The sequence below is a fragment of the Bos taurus genome, chromosome 4 (genome assembly GCF_002263795.3).
Source record: "Bos taurus isolate L1 Dominette 01449 registration number 42190680 breed Hereford chromosome 4, ARS-UCD2.0, whole genome shotgun sequence".
Taxonomy (NCBI): Eukaryota; Metazoa; Chordata; class Mammalia; order Artiodactyla; family Bovidae; genus Bos; species Bos taurus.
Window position 1 is genome coordinate 63,608,987 of NC_037331.1, and position 19,438 is coordinate 63,628,424.

Consider the following 19,438-nt stretch of genomic DNA (forward strand, 5'->3'; position numbering starts at 1 on the left):
CTGTAACCAAATATAGTCTCTGTATTATTAAAGAATGTGAGGTCAAGATATGTATACTTCCAGGTAAAAGTACCAGTAAAATTTAAGTTCATTTCAATATGTTGAATGTCACTGAACCAAAGCCTCCCAAAGACCTCAAAGAAGTGCTCCTCAAATTGTGGCCCCCAGACCACCAGCATCAGGATTGTCTATGGAAATTCTTAGAAATGCAAATCCTAGAGTCCCACTCTAAATCTATGGAATCAGAAACTCTGGTCTAAGGGCCCAAGAAGTCTAGGTTTTAATAAGCCCCTAAAGGTTGTTTCAGTATTCCCTAGTAGCTTAGTAGTAAAGAATCCACCTGTCAATGCAGGAGACATGGGTTCAATCCCTGGGTCAGGAAGATGCCCAGGAGAAGGAAACAGCAACCCATTCCAGTATTCTTGCCTGGACAATCACAATGACAGAAGAGCCTGGCAGGCTACAGTCCATGGGGTCCAAAAAGTGTCGGACACAACTTAGTGACTAAGCAACGACAACAAGAGGTTATTTGATGCATGATCAAGTTTGAGAACCATTGTTTTCACAGGTTACAACAGACCTAGAGCTTGAAGAAAACTTGAGCCCCAGACAAAACTTGGCTCTTTAGCATGATATATGAAGTCTTTTTTGCAGAAACTCTAGCAATACAGAGGAAAGTACTATACTGTCATGTCCCCGTGGGCTGCCTCTATAGTCAGATAATCTGAGTTTAGTCCAGCTCAGCCAATTATTAGCTGTTACTTTGGGCTCAAATTCCTTATCTACAAGTTGATGCACCTACCTAGTACCCAGTATTTATCTACAAGATGATGAACCTACCTAGTTAGGTGTTATGAGAATTAAATTAAGCAATGTATGAAAATCAGAAGATCCAGGAGGGGTTAAATACTGCATCACATTATTATTCTCTAGGTTTCACACTGCATGCTGTATTAATATTTAAATACTTGCTGTCTCCCACGCACATCATGTTGGTGCACACTTCCTTGCTTTTGCTTATATTATTACCTTTCCAAAAAAAAAAAACTCTCACAATTGTCTTCCGCTGGGATAGTGAATATATACTGGACGCATCCTGGTCATCCATTCCCCTCTCCTCCCATCTTTAGCCACAAAGCTTGAATGAGACTGACTTCATTCTAAACTTGAGGATAGGTAGGCTCTGACTTATGTGAACTAATTAGGATCCCACTAGTTACAGTGATTGGTTAAAGGATGGTTATAATTTACAGCCAATGAAAGAAACTAAATCCCTAAACTGAGATGAAACTAAAGAAAACCCTACTCTTCCCCCCAGGGAGTCACATGTGAGGCGGATAAGGTCTGGAATCACAGAAGCCATTTGACTTTTACAAGGGTGCGGTTAAGAGATCAGCTCTTAACTGTTTGAGCTAGCGCATCAAGTCTCACTTGGAACCAAACCTTTTCATGAACTTTACAGGTAATAAATTCTCATGAATATTGAAGCTGAGTTGGGTCTCTATCCCTGAGCCAAGTGGATCAAACCATTTGTCCTCTGAGAGACATCACAGGCTGAAGCTCGTGTCTTCCCAGAAACCTTCTCTTTCCTGTGATCCCGGAGAGCCCCACCCTTACCTTCATCTCACAACTAGTGACTGACCGAAATGATCTATTTTTGTGTCTCTCATTAACTCTAGGTTAAACTCAAAGGCAGGAAGGTAAACCTTACTCATCTTTGTAAACCCAACAATTAGAAAATGCCTGCCACATAGGACAAACATTAATAAACATCTGTTGAGCTGAAGTAAGCTAGACAGAATAATTTATTCATCTGCAGCTCAGATTGGCTGAGACTCTATTCTATGTGCTTCACATACTGCATTTTAAGTACATGAAAAATGCTTTATTTATTACAATCCTGGCCACTGGCGTTTAGAAAAATGTAGGGATCAATCCAAAACATTACTCAAAAATAAATAAATAATTCCTTCAAATCACTGTTTTGGAAGTCAGTTCAGAAAACATACCAAAGGCTCCCCTTACAGATAATGGGAAAAGAAAGAACGGCCTATAGAAGCCATGAAAGTTCTGTAGTTCTAATACAGCAGCCAACAGGAAGCCTTCATAAAAGTGATGGGATTTCAGGAGCTATTTAAATGACCTAGCCATGAACCATACGGCCTTTACCACATGCTCAGTGCTATATTAGGAGCTGTAAGAAACATGGAACAGCAAATTACTCCTGCCATTTATTGAGCACCTGTTATGTTCCCACCTTTGTGCTAAACATTTACCCAGCACACAGCTACATGCTTTACTAACAACAGTCTCATTTTACACGTGAGAAGACTGAAAACCACAGAGCTTAAATAATTCATCTAATGCCAAAGAATTAAAAAATGACAATATTCAAACCAGAATCTGACTCCATTATAGCACACTAGATCCATTTTTTAAAATAATGTATGCTGCTGCTAAGTCGCTTCAGTCGTGTCCGACTCTGTGCAACCCCATAGACGGCAGCCCACCAGGCTCCCCCGTCCCTGGGATTCTCCAGGCAAGAACACTGGAGTAGGTTGCCATTTCCTTCTCCAAATGTATGCTAACAAATACAGTCTAAATGATGTGAAACAGAGTAAGTACTATAGAAAACCAAAGCACTTCATTATGGTGAGTTTCCTGTGAAAGGTTTTGTGATAGAGGCTGGATGTAGCATACCTCTGGACTGAGAATGCCTAGACTGAGAATGACAGGCAGAAGGAAAAGGAATCAAAGGGAAAAGCAGAGGAAATTTCTGTAAGAGAAAAGAGAACATATTAGGAAAAGATACAGAGGCAGCTAGATTTGATATAATGAAATGGATCAAGTTTTACCAATAGGGCACGAAATGTAAAAGCAACAGATTGAAAAGATGACAATATCTAAGTGATGCTTCCTCAAAAAGCATCATTAAACAATACGGGGGAAATATCTTTTAAAGTTGAAATAACTAGGAAGGTTTGGAGATTTCATCAGAATTTAAAATCTGATGTTTATCTCATTAATCTTAACCATGATGAGAGAAAAATAAGCATTGTGATTTGAAATGCTAATTGCAAGATCTAGGGACAAACTGACAAAAAGACCAAGCAAAATCATTGTGAAAGAATTTTGGAAATCAGTTATCTTTCATTTCCAAAGACAAAGAAAAAATTCTGTGACTGTGGGGATGGGTGAGTGAAAGCAAGAAAGTTCCATTATGGCAACTTCATGAAATGAATATTTATTAAAAAGTGTATCCCATTTCCTGGTGATAAAATATCATCCAGTCAAAGCTTTAACATGATGCATAAACTGGTAATCAATTATATGTTGATTGCCTGCTAGTTTAACTGTTATAATTTTACTAAATTATAGCCCATTCACTAAAATGGTCTGTAGCCCTGTGTGTGTGCATGTGTGTGTGCGTGTGTGTGTGTGTGTGTGTGTCTATGTGTGCGTGCACCTATCTCGGTTCCTTCCACCATGCATGACCCAGAGCATTTTCCATCATTCATTATTATAGCAACAAGGGGCCCATAGAGGGTAGTTCTGAATACCATTTCCTCCCTTTTTCTGCTGTCTTTTTCTTCCTGTGGAATATATGTAGCAGAGTAAGGGCAGAAGCATACATGAAGGGAGACTACCATTACTCAGCATGCTACATGCTTTCTGAATCTCTCTATGCTCATATTTCTTTTACACACTGAGGAAAAATACAAGTGAAGAAATGCAAACGTGACCTGTGGCCAAGCGTATATTGCAGTTCAGCATGCAGCTGTCAAAAAGACTTGGTCCTTCTCCAAGTCTGAAAAACACATGAAAAACAGCTGTATAGGTAGTCCAAAAGGCAGACAGGAAACATCAAGAGACTGATGCATACGAACAGAAGAGTCCAAGAGTCTGTGGAACTTCCGCTTGCTTGCCTTATGCATGCATGGAAAAAGGTTTTGTTGTTGTTACAGAAAAACCGAAACGCTAACTTATTAATCTTTATGCAAACTTAACTCAAAAATGATACAGCATGTTTGCTGTGAGCAAGGATGGAAAAATGTTCAAAGTAGGATTTCAACAGATACTGACTTAAAAACAAATGGTAGGTGGATTGCTACAGCCTGCAAGATTGTAAACTTTCCATTAAATATCATTTCTTAAAGCCCTAAGAAAAGAGGGGAAATCAAATAGGATACATGTGTTGAGCTAAATGGCTAACATTTTTTAAGTATGTACCAGGGAAAAATTATACAAATTCTCAACTATTATTCAAGTGTTACCCCAATAAATAACTTCATGAGAGTAATTACTTTAGGACTCAAAAAAATAAAAATTGGGACTACATACTAACTCTTTCTACGAACTTGCCTTTTGACATTTTAATGTGTCTCTTTTTAATAGGAACTTTAATACGCTTACAAAGACCACTAGTGTGTGTTCCACCAAGTTATTTATCACAATTTCCACCCCCCCAACTGTGAACAAGGTTAATAACATATTATAAAGAAATTACAACCATTCATTAAATTAGCATTACATGTGACAGATTCAATATGAATGCAATGTCAGAGTTTAAAAGGAGGTCCTAAACATTATATTATCACTTGCATCCACAAAATATTGGGTGAATTACATTGTCAGATGCAATGATCATGAAAGGTTTGATAATACTCTCCAGAATTCACATTCATTCAACAAATTCCACAAACATTCACTGAACCTAGCATGTGCTAGGAGAGACAGTTGCTACTCTCAGAACATGGGAGTTATAACAATGTGAGAACAGAGGTATACTAAAATAATTTAAAAGATGATGTACGGAAGTATGATTAACAGTATCTGGAAAAATTAAGAAAAGCTTCAGAACAGAAATAACACTTGGGTTTTGCAGGCTAAGAAAGAGTTTGCCAGACATTCAGGAAAGCAAAAGCAGAGAGCACACCATTCAAAGTCTTGGATTACAGGATTAAAAGAGAGCCATGTTTAAAGAGGAATAAGATCAGTAAACACTGAGGAAGGGTGTTGAGTGGTGGGAGACACTGCTGATGAAGATGGCAGGCATTCTCATCAGAACTGATGGCAAAGCCACAGCTGAAGCCCAGATTTGCTGCAAACTTATTTCAGCCCTGAAAGCTCTAGCAGGTTTCCTCGTCTGCAAAGCAGGTGTATAGGAGAAGATTGTATGATGCCATAGTCAGGACAAAATACAAAAAAAACATACTGGCTGGTACCTGGTAAGCTTTCAGTAAATGGTAAGTAATTAATGTTACTGGATTACTAGTCTCTTTCAGGCCAAATTATGTGAATAATTTAAAATTATAAGGAAAAAAATCCTTCAGACCAAAAAGGATAAAATTTAATGTGGGAAGAAGCATACACCAAATCAGAACTTCACCCTTTCTGCCAAAGCAAAGGGTTTTTTAAGACTTCAAGAACTATGGAAAATCTCTCAAAACCTAGGTCTGTGTGCGTTTCTGTCTATCCAACATGGTTTTCTATTTTAAGCTTACTTTCCTCAAAACGGCAATTTCTCTAATATGGTCACTACTGAAATCTGTAAAGAAGTACATTATGAGTGTGTCTGAAAGCCCTCTCTGTCAATGAGCTGCCCCTGCCTCTGTTCCCTCCCCCAACACACACATACCCAGATTCTTCCCCAAACCCCACCCTGCCTCTCTTTTACTGATGTTTTTTGCAGGATGACATAAGAAAGACAAGATAGATGATATCATACAGCAGAGCCCATTATTTATTAGCATTCCTTTCTTCTCTCTCATCCAAAAGGAAAATTCTTAAACAGTGAGGGTTGGGGATCTATTTTTTTTAATAACTGGTTTGAAAGTGAGATAAATTTCTCAAGGTAATAACTAGCCATGATAAGAAATCCAGAAAACTCTTGCCCCAAAAATATTCTAAAAAGAAAACAATTTAAGTATTTTGTATAAATACTTCTTTATTTGCAAATATTATCAGTCCCATAAAGAAATAACTCCAAAAGCTAAATATTTGCTTTTTGTATATTATTAACTCTCAATCCTAAAATCATCAGTGTATTAAAAGTCTACATCCCTGAATTCATTATAGCCAATTAAATTAGGTTGTGAAAAAAATAATGCCAGGAGATTCTTAGCTGAGGTTCAACTTCATCTAAACTCATACCATTTAAAAGGCAAATCAAAATGAATTGGGGATACTGACAACAAGGACTTTAAATTTCCTGAACTGTCAATTCTTATCACAAGGTTCGATGTGTTTGGTCTATTAAATGTCCTTGGACTCTCCTAAAAGAAGCAGTTAAAATACCATTTCCTGAATTAAAGGCATAAAAACAAATACACCAAAGTAATCATCTTAATATACAGATGCAATCATGTTGTCAACCAACTCAAAAAATTCAAAAGTACACCAGCATCTTCAGAAATAAGTAGAAATTAATAAGTAGGATATCCAAAGAACTCTTCAATGTATCTGCTCAATGAACTCTAACTACTCCCTCTCATCCAATCCCGACCACCAAAGACTTCAGGTAACATGGGGTTCTCAGGTAACATAAGCTTGTCCAAAGGTCCTTATGTGTTTGTTACTGTAAGTCCAATGCACCTCAGGCACCATTCCCCCATCTTAACCTCACAAAATCCTTCTAGATGTCCTCCATCCCCAGGATCCAACTCCACCACTTTGAAGCTTTCTCCAATCCCCTTCAGGCATAAATAATCCATTCTCCCTCTTTTCTTTCTGAGTACATTCTGCATCACTGCCTGTTAGTACTGACAAAATTTTTCCTGGTGATACAGTTAAATTTGGCATATCTCTCTCCCCTCTTCAACTTCCATAAGTGAATAATAAAAGCCTTGAAGGTAAGTCAATTTTGTTTTCACTGTCTAGCTCACAGTATTGAGTATAGGCCCTTATAAGTTGGTACTCCAAAAACACCTGTTCACGTCTAGTGAATCCTCGTGAAAGCAGAAAACCATGTCAAACTGCAGAACTAGATACAGGATGCTAATGATCATCAAGTAGCCCAAGATATTTGACAATATTATCATAGTCACATGAAAGCCCCATGAAATCTGGCATTATGCTTTATTCCCCACCCTTTCTACCCCAAATAGTCCCCAGGACATGCTGCTAAGTCGCTTCAGTCGTGTCCGACTCTGTGCAACCCCACAGACGGCAGCCCACCAGGCTCCCCCGGCCCTGAGATTCTCCAGGCAAGAATACTGGAGTGGGTTGCCATTTCCTTCTCCAATGCATGAAAGTGAAAAAATAAAGTGAAGTCCCTCAGTCATGTCCGACTCCTAGCGACCCCATGGACTGCAGCCCACCAGGCCCCTCCGTCCATGGGATTTTCCAGGCAAGAGTACTGGAGTGGGTTGCCATTGCCTTCTCCGCACCAGGACATAGCAGAACTCAATAAACATTTGTTGAATGAATGAATAGCAGCAAAGTAAATGTGGTATGAAAAAGGCCCTGAAATTATTAGTTTTAACACATGACACTTAAGAAACTAAATTCTGAATTATTTCAAGGCTTAATATTATGTCAAAAGACAAAGTACTTACTATATGCACATTAAAGACACTAGGAAATACTAAGCAGAGGGGGAAAAGATTAAGGATAACACTGCTTTTAAGAAAGATAAAAGCCTAATGGAAAGACATAGGAGATATAGGTCGGGTTGGGGAGGACAGCAAAAGGAAAATATATGCATGGGAAGGGAAATCACTTAACCATAAAGAATAAACTGTGGCAGCCCAAAGAGGATACAAAAGAAAAAGAATGATCTTTAAATCTATCAGTATTTTATAAAACTCTAACTTCAAAACCATACACAGATTAAGCCTAAAAGCTTTAGTAATTATTAGAGCACTGAATAAAGTCTTTCTCTGGGTAATATGAAACAAACAATTATCACCATAGGAAAAGTACCCCAAAAAAGGGTACTAAACAGGATGCATGCTTGCTCAGTCATTCAGTTATGTCTGACTCTTTGTGACCTTGTGGACTGTAGCCCACCAGTCTCCTCTGTCCATAGGATTTCCCAGGCAAAAATATTAGAGCAGGTTGCCATTTCCTTTTTCAAGGAATCTTTCCAACCCAAGGATCAAACTCACATCTCCTGCATTACAAGCAGATTCTTTACCACTGAGCCACCTGGGCTGCTGCTGCTGCTTAGTCACTCAGTCATATCCAACATTTTGCAACCCATGGACTGTAGCCTGCCAGGCTCCTCTGTCCATGGGGATTCTCCAGGCAAGAATACTGGAATGGGTTGCCATGCCCTCCTCCAGGGGATCTTCCTGACCCAGAGATCGAACCCAGATCTCCTGAGTTGCAGGTAGATTCTTTACCATCTGAGCCACCTGGGAAGTCCCATTAAATAGGATACTCTCAAGTATTTCTTGTTCTTAGATCAAGATGGTATATCATAAAAGAACAAATTGAGTAAACATGGGAAAAGTAACAAATAGAGTACAAAGTAGAGGAAAATACATAGTGGAAAGAGCAATGATTTTGAATCAAAAAGACCACATGGTCATGTTCTAAACCCTGCTCTGACACATTCTAGATATGTAACTTTGGCTACTTTAATTTCTGTTTCTTCACATGCAAAATAAACCTTATCACAGTCTCTATACCCCACTGGGTTGCTGTAAAGACTAAAGAAGGGAACTTATGCAAACTACCCAGTTTAGGACCTGGAACATGGTAGGAATGTAAGCCAGTCTTAATTCCAAATTTAGCACACTTAAAAAAAAATAAACCAACTATCCCTAGTACCTACACTTATATCTTGAATATCAGATACAGTAGTTTAGTCATTAAGTCTCTCTCCTTAAGTGTAAAAGGGAAGTAAACATCTCAGGGAAAAGTTAGAACCAAAAGTAACCAGGATGTTGGAAATGGTTCAGGTCAGAAGTTCCAATCTTTATTTGTTAAAGTCCTTGCTAAAGCAGTGATCCCAGGCTCTTGAACCTCACTAATGTATAATAGAAACTACTGGGGAAGATCATAGGTTGTAAACTGCCTGATAAGGAGATTTTTTTTTTTTTTAAATAAAGACTATCATCACCAACATTATCTATATAGACAATGTAAAATAAATAAGTACGAAGTAGAAAATGTCATTACTAAGCACAGCCCTTTAATTGAACAAATTTTAGATTTATGAAAAATTTACTGTATTATTTAATTTCTCTTCATTACCCTAAGACCATTTAAAACTTTAATGGGGCATAGCATTTGAGAGCCATTACCTTATCCCAGCAGGAACCACTTTTAAAGAACTCCCCATATGAGCACTTATATACCACTAGTAATTAAAAAAAAAAACTCGGAAAACAAGCACAAAAAGTTTTTGCTTTATAAGAAGAAAGGAAAAACTGGTTTAAAACCTATTGAGACCTAGGTTAGATAAGGAAACAAGCATTTTTCATAATATGTTGGTTCTTTACAAACTTATCACTATCGGGTTTCTGGAATCAAAAAGTGAGGCAAAGGCTCCCTCTGCTGACAAATAGACAAAGAATCTAATCCTATCAAACAGCAATCAACTTTTCAAAAATTTTGCCACTAACTGGATATCACATGATAGATAAAACTAGTCTATCAAAGACTAGTTTTACTTTATATCCTAAAACACTGAAATATATCTCCATCTGACACAAATGTGAAAGACATGTATAACTAGGCAACACTCCATATGTATTTCAAAAGATCTTTCTACACTGGCTTTCAATTTTCTTGCTGTCTACTCTATGCTCTAAGGGTTATCTGAGCTTGAATGTCATACAAAGAGGAAATTAAAGAAGCTAAAGAACTGAGGTGGGTTTCAAGAGATTGCATTGAACAAAAGTAACAATTTCTGAATGCAGTGACAACCTTCTCTCATAGAAATTTCATGAGATTAAGTAAATCAAAGAATTCAAAATTAACAATAGCAGGTTACAAGCACTGGCCCATATACTATTAACATACCCATCTCTAGCAACTATTCTGTAACTTGGGAAGATCAAGAACTATCATTCTTATTCGACTGCAGAGAGACCTAAGGCTCAGGAAGGTTCAATGGTTTGTTAAGGACACACAACCAGTAAGCAGCCAAGCCAGATTTAAGCCTAATTCTTAGTCTGCTTCTCTGACTGAAAACTACACATAAAATAGATACTCTAATGACAATCTCCAAATTCTTTTCTGATTTCAAATTTAAGACAGCTGTACATCACAAATACATTCAGGGTGCTTATAAATGGGGCTTCCCAGGTGGCACAGAGGTAAAGAATCTGCCTGCCAATGCAGGAGACTCAGGAGACTCAGGTTCAATCCCTGAGTCAGGAAGATCCCCTGGAGTAAGAAATGGCAACCCGCTAGAGTATTCTTGCCTGGAAAATTCCATGGACAGAGGAGCCTGGCAGGCTACAGTCCACGAGGTCACAAAGAGTCAGACACAACTGAGCACACACACACGCACATGCTGATAAATAACATCAGATTTAAATACAGATTTCACTTGTTAAAGATTTCACTTTGGCAGACAAAACTTAATATAGCCTCTTGGTGAATTCCTCACTGTAATTCATTTACTCTTGTCTTATTTCTAAAAGGATTGCTTGAAGAGGCAAATAAAACTAAAGAAATTATAAAATAAGTAGATGAGAACAGTAGATAAAACCCTCATTCTCCCAATAAAATTACAGAGTAAAATGTTTATTAAAAGCAGTATTTTTGAGTATATCAATATGCTGCCTCCCCTTAAAAATGGTAAATAAAATTCAGGAGCCAAACACTAAGTGAAAGTGAGAACTACAAAGGTAAACAGAGCCCCTGGGGCATTCTCCTAAACCATATACCCTCAGCATCAGTTTTCATCGTCTCAAAATGTCAGATGGTAAAGAAGAAAAACAGCGGGGCCCACTCTATGTAGGAAATCCAGTTGAGCCTGTGTATTATCTTTCTCCCCCTAGTATAAAGCTAAGACCACAAAGGGCTTTACTCTTACAGTAAGGAGAACTTAGAAATAGCATCACCCCATCCACTGACCCCCGCCCCCACCCCCCCACACACACACATACATGCCCAAGAGAAAGCAAAATGCATGTCTCAAAACTTGGAACAAGATGAAGGAGAACATTCTCTCCTAAGAATTCACAAACCCCAAGCTGATATTAATGTGGGTTTTCAGACCAAATTCACTCTATTGATTTGCCCAAGAAGCCTCAATCTGTGGTCAGTATAAAGTGATCCTGGGTGAGAAGTACCACCAAGCCGCTGACAAAAGAAAACTCAAATCTTTGAAGGAACACACCAATCATTCCCATGGATAGAGTTCCAAGAATATGACTTCACAGGCAAAAATCCCAATGCACAAGGAACAGGAGGCAATATGAGCAAGAGACAGCAAAATACTAGAAAGCAGCATCGGAACTGCAAAGACTTCATCCACTGAAATTATCAATAAAGAATAAAATTACTGCACCCAGCACAGCGAAAAATAATAAAATTATCAAAAAAACAAAAAGAGAGAGAGAGAGACATGAACAATAACCTAAGATGGTCTAATGTATCTAACTGGATTTTCATTATGAGACAATGAAGAGAATTTGAAAGAGGCAATATTCAAAGAAATAACAGCTGAAGATTTTCCAGAATTGTTGAAAAGCATCAATCCTAAGATCTAGGTTTAAGCCAAATAAATTGAAAATAGGATAAGTGAAATAAATCTTCCCTTAGATGCCTGACAGAGAAACTGCAGAACACCAAAGAGAAAAGAAATGTTTTAAAAGCAATAGAGAAAAGATTGATAAACTAGCAAAAGAATAACAGCTAGACTAAGAGATGACTTTTTAACATCAATGTTTCCCAGAAAAGAGCAGAATATTATCTTTTGTGGAGCAGGAAAAATAACTGTCAACAAAACATTGAATTCCCAGACTTCCTCCCATCTCCTCCAAAAATAATAATAATAATGTTATTACAAAGATTCCATTCACAATAACCAAGGCAATTAAATTCCTAACACACTAAGTCAACTTTCAGATCTTAACTTCCTTAGGAAGGCCAAATTAAGTAAGGCCGAACTAAACAATATATGCCTGAAATATACCCTCATCATCATGGCATCTTTTCCTTCAAAGCACTTGTGCTTCTATACCTACTTCTATGATTATCAACTTAATGTATGTCTCCCTCTCCAAACTTAACAAGGTCACAGACCTCTACTGTTGCTGTTGTTCAGTTGCTAAGTTGTGTTCAGCTCTTTGTGACCCCCCATAGACTGTAGCCCACTAGGCTCCTCTGTCCATGGGGTTTTCCAGGCAAGAATACTGGGGTGGGTTGCCAATTCCTTCTCCAGGGGACCTTTTCAGACCAGGAAACAAACCCACACCTCCTGCATTGGCAGGAAAATTCTTTACCACTGCTGCTGCTGCTAAGTCGCTTCAGTCGTGTCCGACTCTGTGCGACCCCATAGACGGCAGCCCACCAGGCTCCTCTGTCCCTGGGATTCTCCAGGCAAGAACACTGGAGTGGGTTGCCTCTTCCTTCTCCAATGCATGAAAGGGAAAAGTGAAAGTGAAGTCATTCAGTCGTGTCCGACTCTTCGTGACCCCACGGACTGCAGCCTACCAGGCTCCTCCGTCCATGGGATCTTCCAGCGGGTTGCCATTGCCTTCTCCCTTTACCACTGAGCCAGCAGTGAAGCCCACACAGACCTCTATATTTATCACCATATTGCTGCTGCAGTGCTTGGCACATAAGTGAAAGGAAAGGAAGTGAAAGAAGGATGGAGGGAGGGAAGAAAAGAGGCAGGGAAGATATAACCAACAAGTAAACAATCAACATAGATAAAACTAAAATTTTTACTAAAAAGCATAAAAGGACAGCTAAATGAATAATAAGACAAATTATATTCCTGGATGGAAAGAATCAATATATAAACATGTCAGTTATGTATTAAAATAATCTATAGATGTGATGCAATGCCAGACAAAATTCCAGCATGATTTTTTTCATGGAACTCAAACTCTTTTTCAAGCCTGAAAGGAAAGTGAAAAAAAACAAGAATAACATAAATATTTAAGAACAAGACCAATAAAGAATGATTACTCATCCCACATATCAAAACATACTACACATTAATTTTTAAGACAATATTTGTATTTTATAGATACACTATTTATGGACAAATAAATCATTGGCATTCTTTATAGACACGCTATTTATGGACATAAATCAAGGGAAAGGAATAGAGTCTAAGAGCAAATAAATGACTAAATGGGTAATGTGCATTTTTATAAGAAAGTCAGCATTTCAAATGATATTCATAAATGGCACTTGGACAACAGGATATACATTTGGGGAAAAAATTAAATTAGAGCCCTGCTGCTGCTGCTGCTGCTAAGTCGCTTCAGTAGTGTCTGACTCTGTGCGACCCCAAAGACGGCAGCTCATCAGGCTCCCCTGTCCCTGGGATTCTCCAGGCAAGAACACTGGAGTGGGTTGCCATTTCTTTCTCCAACTCGTGAAAGTGAAGTCGCTCAGTCGTGTCCAACTCCTAGCGACCTCATGGACTGCAGCTTACCAGGCTCCTCTGCCCATGGGATTTTCCAGGTAAGAGTACTGAAGTGGGGTGCCATTGCCTTCTCCAAATTAGAGCCCTGCTACATGTAATTAGAGCCCTACTACATATAATATCTAAAAACAAATTCCAGAAAGTTAAGAAAACGTGAGAATATTTTAGAATCACAGTGTAAGAAAGATCTTCATTAGAAAGATACAAAGATCAGAAGCCATTACAAAAAAGATCAAAACATTTAACATCAGAAAAAAACTAAAGTATTTATATCATTAAGTAAATGAACAAAGTTAAAAATCCATCATTCACAAGACACAACCTTGGGCAAACTGCTTAATCTTATCAAGCCTAAATTTTCTTGTGCCTGAAATGAAAATAATGACCTAATTTACAAGGTTGCTTTGAGAATTAAATGAGAAAGTTAAGGTTAAATCCTTACCATAGTCTAAGGTGGGAGCACGTAGCAACTGCCCAATGAATATTTTTTTGCTACTATTTTTAAATTAAGAAAATATCACACATCACTTTTGCCCATTACATGGAGATTTTGAACTTTTAAAAAATGACAATATCTGACCTTGGCACACATATTACACATAGCAGAGAAAATGGTACATTTGGGCCATCTCTCAACATAAAACAATTTACAATGTGTATCAAAAGCTTTTGGTCTCAAGTGTCTAGCCTTAGGTTTTTTTTCATTTGTTTTTATTTTTATTGGGCTATAGGGGATGGATTAGGAAATACCTCTGCAGTTCACGTCCCACTGGGGAAATGTCCGTTCTGATTTTCCTGGGCTGGCTTTTGGAACTTTCTTTTTCTTAGAGCCACTGCTCTTGCTGGCAGCTGTCTCTTCAGGTCCACTGCTGAGTGGCTTCTACTTGGAAGAGAATTTCCTCTCTTTCTTGGGGACACTCTTGTTCCCTTACTCTTAAGGGTCACTAACCAGTTCGCTCATCTTTGAGCAAAGGTTTTCTAATCATGAGAAGACTTCCACTGCCAGCTCTCTCTTCAAGATCACTTCTTCAAGATCTCTTCAAGATCACCAGTTCCTCCTTGGGAAAAAGATTTCTTTTTCTACGGTTTGGAGAAGGAGACAGCTGGGTCTTCTATTTCATTCTCCTGAGGAGTTTCCTGGGGCTTTTGCCTCTTCTTCTTCATGGGTCTTCCACTTGTTTCCTCACATCCCTTTGAAAAACTACTGCTGTTTTCTGAAGATATCAGGGAAATTGCAGCCAGGTGTTTCTTTTCCTTCTTCAAGCATTTCTTCTCCTGTTTCTCCAGCTTCCTACTAATCCCAGCAACTGCTTCCTGTGAACCACTGCCTCCTTCATGACATCCAAATTCTTTCATGAAATCTCTCCAATCTCATGGAAAGGCAGCTGCCCCTCAACTTATTCTAGAAGCTTCTTCCCAAATACAAATTGCCTCAGAGAAACAATTCATGAGGCAATACTGCATTTGTCTGCCAGGTAATGGGAGATACCGCCTTTGTTCTTGGCAGCTGCTGGGCCAATGAAGGTAGAGTAAAAACAAAATGAGTCCACATTTTGGGGTGTTAGTCCTTGTCTTAAGAGCTTGGGAAATGTGGTCCCTTTGCTGGGCCCAAGTAATCTCTCAGCACCAGGGTGCCATAACATCACCCCCATAACAGAGGCCTGTAGAACTCAGGGAGCCCTGGTCAACCATCAATATTAAACCCATAGTCTTAGGGTTTTAGTAGAAAAGTAGCTGCCAGGGACTGGGGCTAGAGGACACAGAGAAAGGTTGATAAAAGGGTACAAATTTTCAACTATGAAATGAATAAGGCCTGAGGATCTAATGTAAAACATGCAGATGATAGCACTGTATAGCATAATACTGTATAATTAAAATTTGTTAAGAGACTAGAATTTAGATATTCTCACCAAAAAAAACAACAACAAAAAAGTGAGTTGATGGATGTGTTTTAAATGAAGGGAATCCTTAAACTATGTGTACTATATAAAATCTCCATGATGTACACTTTAAATATCTTACAATTTTATATGTCAATTATACCTTTAAGGGGTTCCCTGGTAGCTCAGATGGTAAAAAATCTGCTTGCAATACAGGAGATCTGGGTTTGATCCCTGGGTCAGAAAGATTCCCTGGAGAAGGGAATGGCAATCCACTCCAGTATTCTTACCTGGAGAATTCCATGGACAGAGGAGCCTAGTGGGCTACAGTCCATGGGATCGCAGAGTCGGACATGACTGAGTGATTAACACACACACACACACACACACACACACACACACCCCTCAATAAAGTAAAATAAGATAATTTTAAAAACACAATGATCATAATTACCAGTATTTGAACCTCTGTGATTGTCAGAATTTCTACTGTTTCCATAACCTTAACCTTTTTTTTTTTTAGATTCCACATAAGTGAATGCAGCATTTTGTCTTTGGCTTATTTCACTTAGCATAATGCCCTCAACATCCATCCATGGTGTCACAAATGGCAGGATTTCCCTCCATCCCCTGGAGTGGGAAATGGCAACTCCAGGGGATGGCAATCATTTAAAAATGGCAATCATTTTAAAATTAGATTGTTTGATTTTTTCTATTAAGTTGCATGAGTCTTTACATATTTTGGATATTAATTCTTTATCAGATATATGATTCACAAATACTTCCTCCCATTTCATAGTTTGCCTTTTCATTTGGTTAATGGTTTCCCTTGCTGAACAGAAGCTTTTTAGTTTTATGTAATCCCACTTTGGGGGGGATTGAGGCTTTTTCCACCAGGGATTATATATTTTAAAATTTGGAAGTAATCACATGAATACATTTTTGTTATAATTATAATGCTACAGTCAAAGAAAAGGTCCCCCTTTGTCCTCACTCACTTTTCTTTCCAAAGAATTTATCCAAAAATATAATAGAAATACAGAGAAGGCGATGGCACCCCACTCCAGTACTCTTGACTGGAAAATCCCATGGATGGAGGAGCCTGGTAGGCTGCAGTCAGAAGAGTCAGACACAACAGAGCGACTTCACTTTCACTTTTCATTTTCATGCACTGGAGAAAGAAATGGCAACCCACTCCAGTGTTCTTGCCTGGAGAATCCCAGGGATGGGGAGACTGGTGGGCTGCCATCTATGGGGCCACACAGAGTCGGACACAACTAAAGCAACTTAGCAGCAGCAGCGACTTCCTGCTACTCAATTTTGATCATCAGGTACCTCAGCTGATAAAGAATTCGCTTGCAATGCAGGAGACCCTGGTTCAATTCCTGGGTCAGGAAGATCCCCTGAAGAAGGGACAGACTACCCACTCAAGTATTCATGGGCTTTCCTGGTGGCTCAGATGGTAAAGAATCCACCTGCAATGCGGGAGACCTAGGTTTGATCCCTGGGTTGGGAAGATCTACTGGAGGAGGGTATGGCAACCCACTCTAGTATTCTTGCCTGGAGAATACCATGGACAGAGGTGCCTGGCAGGCTACAGTCCATAGGGGTCACAAAGAGTCGGACACGACTGAGCGACCAAGCACAGCACCACTTTTCTGTAACTATAAAACTTTTAGTATTTCTATTTCTCTTTAACTTTTTGTGGTGCTAAAAAATGTTCTCTTTTCATTCTCTTCAGTTTTATTGACATAATAGTAGAAAGTTTGTCCAGAGAGCAGATTCTCAGAGTTCTCATCACAAAGAAAAAAAAATTTTTCCTTCTTTTTTTGTATCATATGATGGGGTGTTAACTAAACTTGCTGTGCTAATCATTTCACAATATATGTAAGTCAATGAGAATACTGACACTGTAAACCTTAAACTTATCCACTGCTATAGCCATGTGTTTATTTTCCCTTTGTTGCCTTTGCTTTTGAGATCAAATCCAAAAAAAAAAAAATCATTGCTATGATCAATGTCAAGAAGCTTACTCTCCACATTTTCTTCCAGGGGTTTTATGGTTTCAGGTCTTACGTTTAAGTCTTTCATCCATTTGGAGGTGATCTGTGTATAGTGTAAGGGGTTCAGCTTCATTCTTTTGTATGTGTCAATCCACTTTCTCCAGCACTATTACTGAAGAGATTATCCTTTCCCCCCCTGCATATACTTGATTCTTTTGTCATAAATCAATTCATGAATTAATTTCTCAGCTCTCTATTCTGTTCCATAGATCTAGGAATACCATATTGTTTTGATTACTATAGGTTTTTTAATATAATTTAAAATCAGGAAGTATAATTCCTCCAGCTTTTTTCATTTTTTCTCAAGATTGCTTTGACTACTTGGAGTCTTCTGTGGTTTCATACAAGTTTTACAATGACCATAGTATTCTTCAAAGCAAAATATTAGCAATAATTCCACTAACAGTGATAAAGCATAGAATTCTCTATAATCATTTAGAATTATATTGCAGTAGAATATTTGTTGATTTGATAAATGTTTGTGATATCATTAAGTAAGAAAAAAGACTTTAAAAGAGTAAATACAATATGAATCTGACTTTACAGCATTAAAATGCAAAATAAAAAGACACCAAAGAGGGAGGAGCCAAGATGGTGGAGGAGTAGGACGGGGAGAACACTTTCTCCCCCACAAATTCATCAAAAGAGCATTTAAACGTCGAGTAAATTCCACAAAACAACTTCTGAATGCCGGCAGAGGACATCAGGCACCCAGAAAAGCAATCCAACTCTTCGAAAGGAGGTAGGAAAAAATATAAAAGACAAAAAAAGAGACAAAAGAGGGAGGGACGGAGATCCGTCCCGGGAAGGGAGTCTTAAAAAGAGAGAAGTTTCCAAACACCAGGAAACCTTCTCACTGTCGAATCTGTGCCGAGCTTTGGAAGCACAGAGGGCAACATAACAGGAAGAAAAAATAAATAAACAATTAAAACTCGAAGATTGCGAGTCCTACGGTAACTCCCCCAGCGGAGAAGCAGCGCAGACGCCTGCATGCGCCATTAGCAAGCAGGGGCTGGGCAGGGAGGCGCAGCGCGGGCTGCATCGCTTAGACTAAGAATCTGGCCTGAATACCCTGAGCACTATCTGAGCGAAATAATTTGGGCTAGCAAACCAGACTGTGGGATATCTACCACGCGAAAAGCCAGCCCTAGCCTAAGACCACCAGGCCCGCGCACGGAACAAAGGACTGAACAGAGATAGCCGGCTGCAGACCTTCCCCCTCCGGTGACAGGCAGCCAGAGCCGGAAGGGGGCAATCGCAGCCCCAGAGAGACATTATCTATAAAACTGTAAGCGGGCTTCTTTGCCAACTAAAGCTTCTTGGGCGTCTGGATGGTTAACATCTGCCTGAGAAGGTGCGCCGGTTTTACACCCAGATAACCGAGTGGCGGGGAGGCGATAAGTCGCAGCATTGGCGCTCGCCAAACACCTCATCACTTGAGCTGCTCGGACCTGGGAAGAGCACAAAACTCAGGCCCAACTGAGTCTGCGCCTCTGAGGACTACCCGAGTGCCTGAACCTGAGCGGCTTGGACCTGGGAGGTACATGCAACCCAGGGCCAGCCTTGGATTGTTCCCGGCGGAACAACCTAGAGCCCGAGCAGTGTGGGCAGGGAGGCTACACGTGCCGTGAGCGGGGGCAGACCCAGTGTGGCTGAAGCACTGCGAGCCACGCCAGTGTTATTTGTTTGCAACATCCCTCCCTCCCTCCCCACAGCGCGACTGAACAAAGAGAAGAAATACAGCTCCACCCATCAGAACACCGACACAAGCTTCCCTAACCAGGAAACCTTGACAAGCCACCTGTACAAACCCACACACAGCGAGGAAAAGCCACAATAAAGAGAACTCCACAAACTGCCAGAATACAGAAAGGACACCCCAAACTCAGCAATTTAAACAAGATGAAGAGACAGAGGAATAGCCAGCAGAT

The 19,438-nt window shown here is 39.3% G+C and overlaps 1 protein-coding gene and 1 non-coding gene across 5 annotated transcripts in view; both read right to left on the reverse strand.

Moving 5' to 3' along the window:
* The window catches only part of BBS9 (Bardet-Biedl syndrome 9), a 474,880-nt gene that overhangs the window by 353,629 nt on the left and 101,813 nt on the right, over positions 1–19,438 (reverse strand). The gene's annotated exons all lie outside the window — the stretch shown is intronic.
* On the reverse strand, positions 15,179–15,263 carry LOC112446501 (small nucleolar RNA SNORD86). The gene has a single exon (XR_003034511.1). It is a non-coding gene; the product is annotated as a small nucleolar RNA SNORD86 (small nucleolar RNA).